Source organism: Palaemon carinicauda, unplaced genomic scaffold (assembly GCF_036898095.1).
Source record: "Palaemon carinicauda isolate YSFRI2023 unplaced genomic scaffold, ASM3689809v2 scaffold124, whole genome shotgun sequence".
In the NCBI taxonomy this organism is placed as follows: Eukaryota; Metazoa; Arthropoda; class Malacostraca; order Decapoda; family Palaemonidae; genus Palaemon; species Palaemon carinicauda.
In genome coordinates, this window is record NW_027168749.1 from 198,236 (window position 1) to 215,444 (window position 17,209).

At 42.5% G+C, this 17,209-nt stretch overlaps 1 long non-coding RNA gene across 2 annotated transcripts in view; it reads right to left on the minus strand.

Annotated features, from left to right (window-relative positions):
• Positions 1–501: 501 nt before the first annotated feature.
• The window catches only part of LOC137635436 (uncharacterized), a 37,717-nt gene continuing 21,009 nt past the window's right edge, over positions 502–17,209 (minus strand). Inside the window, exons 2-4 of one of the 2 annotated variants that reach the window (XR_011042675.1) lie at positions 6,353–6,471; positions 4,073–4,310; positions 502–622 (exon numbers count right to left, since the gene is read on the minus strand). This is a non-coding gene — a long non-coding RNA (uncharacterized lncRNA). The remainder of the gene's footprint in view (positions 623–4,072; positions 4,311–6,352; positions 6,472–17,209) is intronic. The other variant, XR_011042676.1, reaches the window with a different exon arrangement.

Genomic DNA, 17,209 nt, shown 5'->3' on the forward strand with positions numbered 1-17,209 from the left:
CCTCTGAGGTAAGATGGAGAGTTTTTGAACTCCACTCACATGAACAGTTTGGTGTATTTCCTAACCCAATTTCTTTAACTTTACACTGCTCAAATTCTCACCATTTGTTTGAAAACAGTCCTCCCAGCTATATTTGTTAAGCCATTCTATAAGAAACAAAATAAGTTCTTTCAAATGGAAATATCTCATACACTAGCATGCAGAATCTGCGCGCCAACTTCCATGAACCCTATAGACCCATTTTCATACGAACTGTTCAGGCTCTGACAGGCAAAATATTACTGGTAAAGTTAATGGTTTCAAATCTCAAATATAAAATGCTTTCCTAATCTAGGTCTTAATCATAACAAACAAAAGGTTTTACAATCGTACAGCATTTTCAATAGACAACACAAATTATAGATAAAGTACAAACACATCAACAAAACTGCATTGTATATCCTGAAAACACTGTTTGATATTTCACTAAATAGAGAAAAGGAATTAAAAAATTAAATATACCTCAGTTGTGTAGGGACTCCTCTTTGAAGTGAGACTTTCCTTCATGCCTTCCAGTCATAACTACATTCAGTTTGGGATGGACAAGATCGGCTCTTCATTTCCCAATAAAAAGTGGAGTGAGCTGAAAACAAATATATTAGGGTAAGCAAAGGATTTTCTCGGTCTAAAAGCTCAAATCTGAATATTAATTTCTTATCAACCGATTTAAAATGAGAAATAGTAGCAAAATAATTTCTAAAAATAATTGTTTTTTTTTCCTAACTATACAAACCCTAGTCCTTTAAAAGGAGTATGCTTTCAGCTGATCTGGCACTGCAAAATGGGACACCGCTCCTGGCCAGTGATCCAGCCAAGAGCAGGCCTGATTGACAGATGTGGCAGCAACTTCCATGTTCAGCATTTTGGATGCAGAGAATGCAGAAGGTAGATTGGCCAACTTGTCGCTTGGTACTGTGGGTACCAGATAGACAACATCAGGGTCAACAGGCAGAGGGCTTGGGTGAGCCTCAGAATCAAATAAAAGTTCCTCTGGCAAGAAAGTACCTGAGGTGGTAACTTCAAGGATCTGTTCAATTTAAGGGACTCCATGGGTGCCGAGACTTGAGTACTGAACGAGTCTAGCATGTCACGGGTCTGGTTTGATACTGAAACATCGAAGTGGTGTCTCGCACTTTGCAATTGTGGAAAGATCACATCTGTGGCGCAGCATCTACTAGTGACTTGCGTGTGAGGAGGTTTTCCCAAACCATCCAAGTAGTGAATAAGACTCATGATCTCTAAGAAATGGGTGGCTTCAGACCCAGAGGTCGGAGCCTTGAGGGAAGCTACGTCAGCAGAGCTGGGGCCAGCACGTGCAACAGAGTCCAGAGTCATCAATTGTAATTGTGGCATGGTCATCCTGTTATGGTTCCTGTTTAGGCACATAGGGCGGTTCTGTTTTAGGAACAGAGCCAAAAGACTTAACCCTTGCATACAAGTCCTTACTTTCTCAAATATCATTACGCGAATGATAAGAGGGGACACAGAAAGACTGGGACGAATCATATTTGCTCCTTTGGTAAGGCTTTCTACCTCTGTACACATGAGAGGGAGCAGTAGAGAAATCTTTTTCAGAGCTCGACCTATGAGATGAATAAGATCTCTCAGAGGAGGGCCACTTAGGACGAGTCCTACGTGGACATGTCGGCGACACTTTTCAGTAGGGGATTCAGCATTATGAAGGTTCATCTGTGGTGGATAATGTGGGAGGTTGGGCTGTGGCACCCCTAGCAGTACAAGCCGAACTCAGTTGAGTCCCTTGTTAGGCTGGGAGGAACGTAGAGAGTAGAGGTCCCCTTTTTTGTTTTTGTTTTACTTGTTGATGTCAGCTACCCTCCAAAATTGGGGGAAGTGCCTTGGTATATGTATGCATGTATGTATTATTCTGAGTGGATGGGGGTACCTTCCGAGGAAAAGAGTAAGGGTTCCGGTGCCCTTTTCCTCTCCTGATTCTGAAATAAAGAATACCTGGAAAAGAAGTTTTTGGTTGTTCCATAGAACGGTTAATCTCTGAAGTAGTATGAACAATGGGCAAGGCATTAGCTTGCATATGTTGTGGATAAATAATAGGTTTGCCATCGATATGACGTTTCGAGGATGGATAAATACGATCCAACTAAGGTAATTGAGTTCTAGAGGTAGAGGGTACCGGGTAGTCAACCTAGCCCAGGTTGACATAGATATACAGTATAATCGTGTGTAACGTCAACACGTCTACGTGCTTGGACAGGCATGGCACTATAAGGTCGTACATCTCTAGGATATGGAATGATATAGTCATTGCACAGAGGAATACACTCATGCGCTGGAATAGCAGCGCGTTCTGTGACATTATTATGCAAAGGGATGGTGGTACAGACATATCAGCCTGTGTATGCTGCGATACAGTGATAAATGTTGTTGAAACGCACCAAGACAGTGAAGACTTTAGTCTTCCACAATGCAATAACTGCTTGGAAAGAGATGATGAGATTGAGCCCTGACAATTCAGCCAAACCAATTAAGTCTGTGATGTGGACACTCCAGAGGAAGTCTGTACAGCATCGGATTAAGTGATAGGGGAAGTCTGGAATGAGTCTAGAGAATACTTAAGAGAGCGATGACGAGGACCTCTGGGCATAGGAGGCAATCCAGACTCGTATGAACAAGTGGGTGAATGATAAGGATCATCCAACAAGCCCTCCTCAGTACATGGGGACATGGCAGTCTCTACTCGAGAGTGTGGCGTTCTCGGGTGAGAATAAGGGGAGACTTTCGACAATTTCAAGGATGATACCCCAAGAAGCAAAGTCATTCTGCTGGAATTCTGCTACAAAGGGCTCACCGACAAGCAGACTACTGTAGTGGGAGGTGAGGGAGATCTACGTAAATCATTGTAATCAAGCAATAAGGACACTGGGATTGGGTCACGCACAGTAAGTGAAGGGGCTGTTGCCAGGGGATCAGTCTCATGCAGCGACTCATGATCACTAGGCCCATGTGGCGATAATACATTAACAAAGTTACTATCATCAATATGTAAGGTAATCAAATCTCGACTGGTATCCTCAGTTACCAGAGTCCCTGAAGGATCCACACAAGGAGGAATGGAGTGGGAAATATAGTGTCGCAGAAATGAACTTATGCTTCTTGCTATCTAAGGAAGAAGACGAGGAAGGAGAACGCTCCCTTTTAGTTTGTTTCTTATAATGGGAAAGATATTTCTCCTACTGGGAGGAAGACCACTCCCTACAATAATTACATGGAGATTTTATGGAACACCGCTTACCAGCAGTTCGGGCAATGGGGATGTGGATCTATCTCGACTGGACACATAAAAGTGCCACAAGGGCAACCATCACACTCAGGAAAAAAATACATTACACTAGCAACACTAGACAATAAGGCACAAAAAGCACTGCAAAGGGTAAACCAGTGTGGAGTGAGTCATGATCTTTGAGTTACAAGAGATGACGGCCTCTTCGCAGCACGACCAGGAGAGAAAGAAAGCTTGCCTCGCAGCAGCAAGTAACACTACCCAGCAGTGGATTTGTCAATTAACTTATTATTATATATACTGTTGTGTAGTTCCCAATTAGGCATCTTTAGTTTTTTTCTGGTTGTAGAAAATCAACACAGGAGTAAACCAATATACATGACTCAGAAGATTTTATTTGTGTAGGAATAAAATTAGATTACCTGATTACAAAATCTACTTCATATGTATTAGCAAAAAGGGATATAATTATACAGCAGTTTCTGCAATCATTGAAAGGTAAAACTCTAGCCCAAGAAACTGTACAACCTGGTAAATAAACTCAAATCAATTAATACAAATCAAAATGAAAACAATGATGAAAAACCTGAGCTCAAAATGAGTAAAGTAAACATAAAAACAAATTACATATTAAACAGGTCATCATTATGCCTGGCAACATTGCAAATCATACAGATGATCATTAGAAAACCAAAGGCTTTATGAGCCACCAAATATTTAAAGAAGTTAGGAAACAAAATATTAGAAAATAGAAAAGGGACCACTGTTTACTTATACCTTGTCTAAGTCCCATACACACTAATTACCAAGACATACAGTATAATTGTAATGTGTAGTTGATTTTTCTTGATCCACTGGGATCTCTAACGTTGTTCCATCACACGTAATGTTTCCTACATCTCATCGGGATCATGTGGTCCCCATCCAAGGAACATAGCTCCTTTTCCAGCTCCTTGTCGTTCGATAAACTGTCATCAAAATCATAACGCCCAATCTTTGACATCTTTTCAAAGGACTGCAAGAAAAAAAACATATCAATGAAATTTTAAACTCAAATAAATGTTTTTTGTTTTGGTATGATTTAGCAACTGGGTAAGATGACTTATAATAATCAATTTACTTTCAGTTCAAAAACAGTCGTAAAATTCTTATTGCAAAATGTTTTATCATCAGTAAAAACGGATCGATAAGGTAGCAAGCCTTGTCTTTAACGTAACTCTCCACCATTGCTTATCAAATTTAAAATGCAAGCAATTTATATAACTTAGAATGAAAATAGTGCAGTGGCAGAATAATGGTAATCCATATTTTCATGAGACTATAGACATAAAAGTTGGAAAATTACAATTTGGAAAAATCTATAAATACTGAATATAGCCTTGATAGGAGATACCATCCTGTACTTTACCACACCTCTTTCTTTAGTCTGATTTATCATATACTTAACCCTTTTACCCCCAAGCTATTTCAAACTTTCCAACCTTTAACCCTCAGGCATTTTCTTTTTCAAGCACATTTTGCAATATATATTTTTTTTTTTAAATTGCTCCAACAGCCTTAATTTTCATCAGAGAGGTCAGGTTGGTCTCATTCTTTTGGAAAATGCCTGAAGTTTCTCAAAAAGTTATAAAAAATATGAAAAAAAAAATGTAATTAGCCGTTTTTTGCAAGGACGTACCGGTACGTCCATGGGGGTAAAGGGATGAGTTTTGTGAAACGTACCAGTACGTCCATTGGGGGTAAAGGGGTTAACCAGACCACCATCTATGAGACAATGAAAACTAGTAAGGAACATGACACATGACGACCCCACTATTAGGAGTATACAAAAGGTCATCGACTTACAAACATTTAGATACAAACACAAATCCAACTGAAAATAATAAAAATAAGATAAAGAAATACAGTAATAAAACAATATTGTATAATTTAATACAGTAAGCAAAACGACATTTGTAATAACCTGATATCTACTTCATATGAAACCTGATTATTTGTTGACTTTTGTAGCTAGAAATCATAGGCATTGGATTCAGGTTAGGCTTACCTTAGGCAATTTAAGAATACTAGACTTACAAACAATTCTACTGACAAACAGCTTCTTGGAACCTATCAAGTTTGTAAGTTAAGTATCTACTGTACAGTATCTCATCCTGTGATATGGGGAGTTCTTTGAGCCCCAGGGGCATTGCTTCACATCTTTTACTTGTCCCCAAATCCCCCTGGCCTATTACATAAGCAGCTCTCCTTGGAGGACACTCCAAAATCAAACCATTGTTCCCTAGTGTTGGGTGGGTCTATAGCCTCTGTACTATGGCCTTCCACTGCCTTGGATTAAAATCTCTTGCTTGATGGTACATTAGGGCACGCTGTTCAATCTCATTTCTCTTCCTCGTTTTTTTAAGTTTTTATAGTTTATATATGAAAGATCAAATTTAAAGTTATTGTTCTAAAATATTTCATTTTGATTGCTTATTATTCCTCTTGTAGCTTGTTTATTTCCTTGTTTCCTTTCCTTACTCGGCTATTTTTCCCTGTTGGAGCCCTTGGGCTTATAGCAATTTGCTTTTCCAAGTAGGGTTATATATTAGCTTATAATAATAATAATAATAATAATAATAATAATAATAATAATAATAATAATAATAATGGCTGTCTAATTTCTTTAACTTCACTCAAATTTTAACTAAAAATTCTCCAGGTGGGCTTTATGCAGACTAAATATTCGTTTAGCTATTCTATAATGAACAAAATAGCTTCTTGTACACCAGCATGAATATCTTGCACTTCGACTTCCATGACACCTAAAGACCCACTTTCAGACGAACTGTTCAGCCTCCGACAAGATATCACTGGTGAAGTTATTGGTTTCACATCTCAAACATGAAATGTTTTCCCGATTTGGTTCCTAAATCATAACAAAACAAAAGGTTTTAAAATCGTACAGTATTTTCAATGGATTCCACACACAACAAAACTACAATGTATAGCTCCAGAATACTGTTTAAGATTTCTCCAAGTATAAAAAAAGGAATTAAAAAATTAAATATACCGTACCTCAGTTGTGTAGGGACTTCTCTTTGAAGTGGGACTTCCTTCATGCGTTAAACTTTCTAGTGCTAAATAAGCTCAGTTTTTGTTTTTTATTTTAATTTATTCCTGAAAAGTCCAGTGGCCTGAAAAAAAAATATTAGGGTAAGTAAATGATTCTATTTGGGTCTTTAAAGTTTAAATCAGAATACTTTTATCACCCGATTTAAAATAGCAACATAAAATCAAAACTGTTAAAAATAACTGTTCTTTTCCTAATTACTGTATAAGCTACAAACTCTTGTTCTTTGATAGGGCACTCATTCTTAGGGGACAGGAAGCTACTATAACCATACTGGTTGTTTGAAAATTCCAGGACGTCTATACACTGGGACCTGATAGAAGTGCAGAAGCATTGGTTCCTGCAACCTCCCAACACTTGAAAACAGATTCTCACAGGTTGGGTTAGGTTTCTTTCCGCTGACAGACAGTCGAGGATGGACCTATATCCTAGGAAGGATGTGTTACAATGTATGGCTAATTAGGCATAAGGTATCCTACATTCCCTCCATCCTCCACCTCGTAAGGAGGATCGGGAGATACTTCTATCACTGACTTGTACAGAACAGCTGCTCGGCATGGAACCTCATCCGCATCAATGTCTGTAGAGTTCAAGTTAAAAATAATGTCTAAGAACTGTTTTCTCTATAACAAACTTGTGTTCTTCATTATCCTGAACTTTTGTTGACATTCTGTGAATTGGCAGGATTTGTAGTTGCTGTTGTTGTCAGTTGAGAGTGGTCAAGAGGATAATAAACATGTTCTACACACACTAAGTTTCAATAATGAATCCTGATTTATCCCGCTGAGATAGCACAACGTCCGATCCAGAATATATCGGAACGATTGCTGCACTCTAATAGGCGGGAAGGGAAAAAGGAAAAAGGGCCACACATTCCACCTCTAATCCTAGACTAACGCCGAGACCATTATCTTAGACTAGATAAGATCTATTCTTGTCCATTACAGAGCTAAGTAAGCTGCACAACCTGATGAACAGCTAGCACAGGTCAAAATGAAAAGGTGTCTAAAAACTTGTTGGTATACTCCCATGTAAAGGTTGTCTGGTGCTTCCAGACTCTGGGTTTTAACACTGGCACCACCGGCAGGTTCCATCTAAAGGATAGGCACTTCCTATCTAGCTGTATGCCAAACAGGTCGATCCACAGAAATCCCTCCAACCAAAGGACTCTCTGTTATGCCGGGATGTAGGGCCCATTCTGACCTTACAGCCTTTCTCTGGGGACTAAGTATATCTGCTGGCCCATTCCTCTTGCCCAGAATGTGATTGGCTGACAACTCCCCGGCATAGAATGCCGTCTCGAAAAGCATCTGCTTATTCAGCTTGTAGAGTTAGACATAAGCCAATGCGGTGGCGTTGTCGCAAAAACCAACCCACTGGATGCCTCCTCAACATTCCTGGAAGGCTTGCAGCGAAATATGACTGCTAGATCCTAGAGATCAAAGAGTACAGTACATACTACTTCTGACCACAACGCTCAGCCGTTCAGGCGTGAGTCCCTCCCCTCTTTTGACGCATCTGATCATAGTTGCATGAGAGGAGGTGGAGTCGAGTGAGACTCCCCTGAGGATTCATCGCTAGCCAACAGGTAATATCGACCCAAACCTCTCATCTTGCCAGCACAAGGAGGAATGGAAATCCGTGGAGACTAACCAGTGATTCTTCAAACAGTATATGAAGAGATCTCTGATGTAGACACTCGATTGAGGCACAAGCTCTTTGGGTGAGGAAAGGTGGCTGAGAAGATTCTGCCCATGCTGCAGTAGTTTTGTATGACAGAATAGATGCACCACCCACTTAGGCTTGCTGATATGATTGTCTATCTAACCAAATTTTTCTGTTACCCGCATGCCACAGTGTTTCGACCTTTGCTTTGGTAAGAAATTGAACTTTTCCTCAATTATCACAATCCCCAGACCATGACAAAAGCGGCAAGTCGAGCTTGATCCTGTCTCTACTGCCACATGGAGGAGGCGTAGATCACCCACTGAAGGGATACATCTGAAGTTATATGTATCCCTTGTAGCGGCTCCAAATTACTGTACTACCCAGGTGAATATCTGAATGAACTCCTGAGGAGCAGGACCCAGTCCTGAGCCCAGACACCTGAACTGGTAAATGAAACCAATGCGGGAAAAAGGAAGTACAGTACAGTAGACCCCTGGCATACGGCGTCCCCAGCTTAGGTTTTTTTCATGTTACGGTGTGGAATACGATTATTTTTCGTCCCCTCGTTACGACAATTTCCCCACCTTATGGCATCGAATTCCGAAACTCAAATTTGGCGGTTTCTACGCATACGACTGTGTGAGTCAGTAGCTTACCATCACGCTCATACATCACTAAGAAGCTGGTCTGCTATTGGTCAGCGTCACGGCGTCACTAAGATGCCGATACGCTATTGGCCGAAAATCCTCCCACAATGCTTGAGAGAGATGCTGCCTCTCTCTCTCTTTGTCATACGCGCGCTCAGTTCAGAATCTTGTGTGCGTTTCGTAAAGACTTGATTTCGTGTGAGTGCTTGCAATATTGTTATTTTTTGTGCATTTTAGTGCTTAATTATAACTTTAATTCGTTAGCCATGGGTCCCAAGATTGCTAGTGATGTTAAAGGCAGAAGTAAGAAGATGATAACTATGGAAACGAAGCTGGAGATCATAAAGAAATATGAAGAAGGCATACGCATCGTTACCCTCGCTAATACGTACGGCCGTAACCAATCTATGATTGGTACAATTATTAAGAATAAGGAAGCCATTAAAGCAAGTAAGTCTTCTAAAGGCATGACTGTCCTTGCCAGTGGAAGGACCTCAATCAACGATGAGATGGAGAGACTCCTTCTTCTGTGGATTAAAGAGAAGGAAATCACTGGTGAAACACTCACGCAATCGGTAATTTTGCACAAGGCGAGCGCCATCTTTGCCGATCTTGTGGAAGCCCAGAGAGACGGCGGAGGCGAAGGAACGTCGCAGCAAGCCCACCAAGAGTTTAAGGCTTCTCATGGGTGGTTTGATCGGTTCAGGAAGAGGACTGGTATTCACTCAGTCGTCAGGCATGGAGAGGCAGCCAGTTCTGACAAGAAAGCAGCAGAAGAATTCCTCAAGAAGTTTGAGAACATAATTTCCAGAGAAGGCTACATTCCTCAGCAAGTTTTTAACTGCGATGAAACTGGCCTTTTCTGGAAGAAAATGCCCCACCGTACATATATCACAGCTGAAGAAAGGAAACTTCCTGGCCATAAACCAATGAAGGACAGACTAACGCTCGCATTTTGTGCAAATGCCAGTGGGGACTTAAAAATTAAGCCCCTACTGGTATACCACTCAGAAAATCATCGTGCCTTCAAGGCACAAAATATCACGAAGGAGAGGCTCTCGGTATTTTGGAAGTCTAATGCTAAGGCCTGGGTCACAAGGACCATATTTATTGAGTGGATAAACATCTGCTTCGGTCCTACTGTCAAGAACTATTTAGAAGAGAACGATCTTCCTCTGAAATGTCTCCTGGTGCTGGACAATGCCCCTGCTCACCCTCCTGGCCTCGAGGACATCATTCATCCTGACTTCTCCTTCATTAAGGTTCTCTATCTGCCACCAAACACCACCCCTCTCCTCCAGCCTATGGACCAGCAAGTGATTGCCAACTTCAAGAAGCTTTACAGAAGATGCTTCGAAGTGACTGAAAGCACTCAACTCACTCTCCGTGACTTTTGGTGGGGGCATTTTGACATCGTTCAATGCCTGAAGATGATCGACACAGCTTGGAATGAGGTTTCACGGCACACCTTGAGCTCCTCATGGAAGAAACTGTGGCCAGCTGTTGTAGCAGAACGAGACTTTGAAGGTTTCGATCCCTCAACCGAAGACGAGGCCGTTGATGATCCTGCCCCTGAGGGTGATGTTGAGGAAATAATTTCAATCGGGAGGTCCATGGGGCTTGTTGTCGATGAGGCTGACGTCCATAACCTTATCGAGGAGCACAGGGAGGAGCTTACGACTGAAGACTTGAAGGAGTTGGAGGCAATGCAGTTGACAATCATTCAAGAAGAGCACAGCTCTAGTGGTGGCGAGGATGGGGGGGGGAGACTGGAGAAACGACATAGTCAGAAATAAGGGAAGCTATCGGTTGGTATGAAAACCTAACGAGTTTCATTGAAAAGAAACACCCAGAAAAACTTCACACAAGTCGTCTTATGCAGAGTGTTAATGATAAGTGTAAGAGTCATTTTAGGAATATGTTGATGAATCGTCAGAAACAGGCTTCTTTGGATAGATATTTCTCCAAAAGAGAAATGTCAGAAAGCAAAGACGATAATAGTGATTCTATCAAAAAAGCTAAAAAAGAGGAATTTTTTAAGTTCTAAAAAAAAAAAAAATAATTCCAAAAGACAAAAATAATAAAAAAAAAAGCATTTTTAATTTTAAGTGTTTATTAGTAAGAATAAATTTATTATTAAGTGTACATAACATAATTAGCATTTATAGGTTTTTATATCTGTCGTCTACTCCCCCCTCTGCCTCCACCCACTACCAGCTCAAGTCACGTCACTCCAAAGGTAAATAAGATTTAATTTTTCCTTTACAGTACTTTACAGTATATAATTTTTATTTATAATGTTATCTAATTATATACTGTACAGTACTGTAAATGTATATTATATATAAGTATACTGTAGTACAGTGCTTACTATACTACTGTACTGTATTTTGTTACATTCTTATTTTCAATGTTTTTACCAGGGATTTCTCACGCTTTAACTATTCTATTGCCCGCAATATGACATTTTCACCATACTATACCAACTCCGGAACGGATTAATGTCGTATGGCGGGGCCTACTGTATATAGTTATAGAGGTGATCATTTCCCCTTTGGTTTACACTTCCTCTTTATGTGAGGGGCTAGCCAGTGTTCATTACACAGAAACGGATGTATGATTACCTGTGGGCAGAGTTTGAAACGTTTGTAACCGTAATGAAAAGTTGCCCACGCTGTTGCTATCGTTCTTTTAACATAAGCTAACAACGTTCCTTCGGGACTAATTGTTCGAAACAATAACCCCGTAAGGATAAAATAAAAGGTCTCGGAAGCCTATAGTGTAAAAGGCAAGTCGTTATACCCAGAGTACAATGACGGGGGAGGCTGCCTCCATCAAACGGTAGAACCGAGTTTAAAAACAATAACCTCGTGGTTTTGCCTTGGTTAGAGCGCATGCTCCAGGACGGCCTACGGCCTTCATGAAGTTTAAACAACACCCATTGAAGTTCTGTAAAAACTTTTCAGGAACGAGTCCCCCGAAAAGGGTGAAGTCTCGTATGTGGGAGTTTGCTTCAAGAATGCCAGACATAATTGCCATCGACCGCTTACCCGAAGGGGTTGCCATCGAACGCTTTCTCGCTAGTGAGAAAACTACCGTCTAAATCAGGCAAGGCCTGCCAGGGAAATGAACTGGAATGTAAAGAATTTTTTATTCCTCTCATTTCCGTCTGCTAACCAAACCACTCGAAGTGGGAAGGTGGAGGAACGATGACGCTGGTTCGTTCGAAAACGAAAGGATCGGTGCTGGCGAAACCAGACTACCTGATATAGTAATCAGCTGGGAGTGTAGAGTGACGTCTTAAGTCACACCTTTGGAAGACCCATCCCGTAGGGGGGGAGGTCAACCATAGAGTTTTCAGAAAACTCTGGATCGCGGAAACCAAGAGATTCGGATGAGAACCTACGGGTTCAGAATCTATTTGTGAATACCTTTCTCACGACCTTAAGAGGTGTTGTGCCGAGAACCAGTAGGAACTCTGTCACTGATTCCTGACGGAATTTTCAGGAATTGTGTTACGTAACCAGGACCCAAAGGAACTGACATACTTACCTGTAGAGATTCGTAAACCCTTAGGCAGCAGGCATCCCTCTGTCATCAGAGTAAAACTCTTGATGACGATGGGCGTGTGCAAACAATTCACGGGACGAGAGTTCGAAAACTCTGTCATGAGAGTAAAACTCTTGTGCACTCATGACCACTTCGCGCAACGAGAGTTTGAAAAACTCTGTCATTAGAGTTGTTCGCGCACTTCAACTGATTGCGTGCACCTAGTTGTTCGTGCGAGCCACATAAATTCCGTAGGTCTAGGCAGACCTTTGCATCGAGAGTCCATTCTAACGGCAGTACTTGAAGAAGGCGACTTAGTCTGTCCGCCAACACATTCATTTTCCCTTGAACAAATCGAGGGATCAGCGTAACCTGACCAGGTGTAACCACTTTCCCAGAGGAGTCAACGCTCGCGTAAATACTTGCTGTGCTGTCGAGAGGCCGAAGCAAAGAGCTCGAAACTGGTAGGTCTTGTTCATGAACACAAACCGAAGGTATTTCCTGGAGTCCTGGTGAATTAGAATGTGGAAGTATGCGTCCTGCATATCCAGGGATACCATCTAGTCCCCTTGACGAAGGTATTCCAAAACTGAACAAGTCATTTCCATATTGAATTTGGTCTTCTGGATGAACAAATTCAGTGCGCTTACATCCAGTACGGGCCTCCAGCCCCCGATGACTTGGGGACTAAGAAAAGACGGTTGTAAAAACTCCGAGGATGGTCTGTCGCTTATCTCCTCTATGACCGCTTTCTGCACGCGAATATCTATTTCTCGGGTTAAGGCTACAAACTTCTCCGAGCCTGGAGAGCAGGCGGATGATATGATGGGAACATTGGATAGAGGCGGAGTGTCTTTGAAAGGAATGGAGTAACCGAACCGGAGAACTTGGGTCACCTAGGGCTCTGCCCCTCTGCGACTCCATTCCTCCCAAAATTCGCTCAATCTGCCCCTATCGGAGCATGAAGGATTGAAAAATCACTTGGATGATTTCGTGTCGGGTTTGGTTGAGGACATGGTTGGGTGTCGTAAATTCAATCGAGGCCTAACAAACGGTCGGGACCTATCCCCTAGAAAGGGTTTCTTCTGCAAGGGTGATTCCGAGGCGGTAGTCGTCACAGTCGAGGGTTTAACCCGCTTAGAAGACTGGGCAAGCAAGTCATTAGTAGACTTCTTTTCCAGTGCGGACAGAATCTTGGCCACTATTTCTTCGGGAAACAGATGATCCTTGTCGAGAGGAGAAAACAAAAGTGCGGACTTCTGAGGCGAAGCGACTCCTTTCGAAACAAAAGAACACCAGAGCTGTCTTTTCTTGAGAGTCCCGAATGCAAAGAGAGAGGCCAGCTCATCGCAACCATCTCGAACTGATTTGTCGGCACATGACAAAACCCCAAGCCAGTCCGAGGCCAGGTCTTCCTGAAGAGTAGGGCAATCCTCTATTTTCGTAGCGAGGGCTCCGATCGTACAGTCCAAGAAACTCATAATTTCTAAAATCTTGAAATTATTCTTTACCAAATGGTCCAACTCGGGCGATGTAAAGAATATTTTAGCTGCTGCAAATGCGGACCTTCTACTTGCATCCACCAAGCCAGAGAAGTCCCCCTGGGAGGAGGCAGAAACTCCCATAGAGGGGGCTTCTCCGGTTACGTAGAGCCTATACCTCTTCTTAATAAGCTTCGACAGAGGATAGGCGAAAGTTGCTTTCCCGAGTTCTCTCTTGACCTTCAACCAATCTTCTATATCACGAAGCGAATGTTTAGCAGCCTTGGAAAAAATTAGCTTCGGGAGAAGAGGATCGATATTCTTCTCATCAGGAAGATGGAAGCAGGCGACCTGGGAGCGGCTGCTACGAAGTAATCTGGGTACATGTTGAGAAGGTAGTGTAAAAATTTTGAATAACGTGAGAGAGGGATAGAGTCCGCTTCTAAGTCCTCCTTGTCATCCGAAGGGATAGGAGACAGAGACGGTTCTTGATTCGACTCATTATTCTTCGTACATTGTTTGTTTTCTTTCATCCAGTTCATCAGCTCTTGCAACTGTCGACGTAACGGAATTAGATTCTCGTCTTCATGAGTTGAATTCGAAGCAACTGGGGTCGTGGATTTCGACACGATCGCCACCAGAGGTCTCGCGCCAGTCGAATTATCTGTCGCATGTGAAGTCGAAGGAAAAGTTTCGACAGCTTGATGAGTCAAAGACCTTGATGAACTCAGAATCGGTCGCTCCACAACCGAGTTGAAGGCAGCTGTCACTGTCGTAAGAATACGAGGCGAAGTCCATGTAGGCACTTGACGGGCGAGAGATATCTACTTCTCTGTTCCTCTTCACAGGGGGCAAAGATGGCACCTCTTCAGTTGAATGTCTCTTCAACGGACATGAGACTGAAGAATCACGCCACTTACAACGTCTAACCGGCGACGAATCACTCGACTGTGTCGATAACTGATTACCGAACGACATACCTTTCCAATGGTGTTTAGTCGAATCATGCTGTCGCACCACAGGATCGACGGAGGAAGCGACTGTCTGTGGTCAAACCCTGACAGTCTCCCTTGGACCTCCGGTATGTCTTCTCCCCGAGGCGGGGGAGTGGGACAGTGACCTTCGTCTAGGAAAACTATCGGGACAAACAGCCACCCCCTCAGATTGCACTGCACTGACACTTCTCACTTTACTAGAAGTCTTTCCTATGAAAGACTTTACAGATAAACCTAACTGCATCACCGTATTAGCTAATACATAAAATTTCTTTTCAAATTTAGACTCGAGGCTGGCAATGGTGTTAGGAGAAACTCCCCGGGAAGTTGGCAAAGGAGTTAAAAGAGTAGGAGTACTCAAGATCAGAGACATAATAAGAGGAGAAGGAGAAGGAATAGGAGCAGGAGCTTCGATAGAAGAAGCAAAAGAAGCTAAACTAGTCTTACTTTCAGCTCTGAGAGCCGCCTTTATCTTCCTATCATTAATTATCTTCCCCGAGTGAGAAACAAAAACTTTCCACTGTTGTTCACTTCAATCCTTACATTCATCACAAGTAGATTCTCTAGAGCACTCACAACCCGTACACTTAATGCGCTTAGTGTGCGAATCATAAATTAATTCAAATAATCTGGTTTTGCACCCTCCGGCACAAAACCTAACTACTGAAGGACTAGAGTCCGACATGATGGTAAGACCACAAAATTACAGAAAAGAAATTCAGCTTCAATCCTACAAACACGGAGTTGAATACTTCACCGATATTGGAGAGATAATACTTCCCAACAAACGAAGAAAAAGTCTGCACCGACCACCGATGTTCACCAGAAGCCGGCAGAGAACGAATTGATGTTACCTGGACAGTTGTACCTGTAGCTCCCTCGAGTGGAGGGAGATGACGTCACCTACATCAGCGATGGCGGCGCCACCGCGGTAGTTTTGAATCTATTGTCTGCCATTCGTAGGGAACCTACAGCTGTATAATTGTTTGGTAAGACACTGCAATAAAAGTACAGTATACATCCTTCAGATCCACTGAAAGAAAGAAGTCTTTCTATGATGAAATTCTTCGAATGTAATCCACTCCAACATCCCTCCTACTTCTGTTCACAAAGCCAGGGTTCTAGAGGAAGTTGGGAGAACAAATGAGTACTCTATCAGCAAAAGAGAAAAGGGGGAATGCATAAGGCTGAAGAAGGCGGTACTAAGTAACAATCCTGAAGGACTCACCTCTATGCTTCTGCTAGATTGTCTACGATTCCTGACATCTTTAAATTAATCAATCAATTATGGCACGACAAGTGATTTCTGATGTAAGAAAAGAGGGGGTTGAACACTGCAAAGTGTAACCCTCTTCTTCCCTTCTTCCACAGCCCTACTGCCTGAAAGAAACAGGTAGGGTAACTTGAAGAACTGCATGCCCACTTCCTTCTGGGATGTTGTGGTCTGTCCTGCTAGATACTTCTGGGATAACATGTCTGGTAATGGGGTGGCCCAAGCAGGCCAAGGGATGGCCCGATGTCCTTGAAGAACACCTAAGTACTGCCTAATAATGGAGGCCAAACCCCAGGAAGACAGATTTTTGGTAAACTCCATCCAACTGTCGCACCCTTGAAAGTGCGCACGGGCATCAGTCAAACATACTGATCTGGATTGTCTCCCTCTAATGGTATCGATTCAAGGTCCGATGCCTTAAGGGCAGACAAAATCTGAGTACCATCTTATCAATTCTTGAAGAGGGCATAACAGGTTACTCGGTGAATCATCCACCCCACCCTTGAATACGATTCTTCTGTCCTAAGGACAGACCTGACCATGTAATCATGTACTAAAGGCAGCCCGGGAACACCGGCAATAGATGGGAAAAGATTCCTGGAACTAATGTGGCAGAAATGAGAGGAGTACTCATACTCTTCCTCTGCTAGAAGGAGCAGAGGGATGGACCTGTGCTAACATGGGGGAAGATCCCTCTGCACCCGACTCTTGATCTTCCAGTGTGGGACTACGAACAGGGAAAGCTTCGAATGGTGCAATCTTCTTAACTTGCTCTACCAAACTATTGTGCGTTGAAGGATAAGCAGGATCCCATTGTCCCTGCAAAGAGAATGCCGAAGCTCCTTTAACCTGGGGCAACAAGCATCCAAGTTCGTAACTCCTGGCCAGCCCCTTGGTCACTGGATAGCTGGGGAATCCGATTCAAAATTCCAAGAGGTCGCAGAGAGGGTACATGACACAGGATCCCAAGCCCAACACACAATGCAGTACTCTAGTACTGTATATATCTCTAGATCCCGTAGAGAGAGTTAACTGAAGAAGCCTGGGGATCTGTCAAAAACCTCTTGGAGAGCACCCTTTTCGAACATGGTCTGGACTTCTGCCTGAAGGCGACATCCTTCGTTGATCCCTTCTCAAAGGACAACGACTGCACTGAATGATGACTAAGGGGAGGGGGAGAGCTGATGAA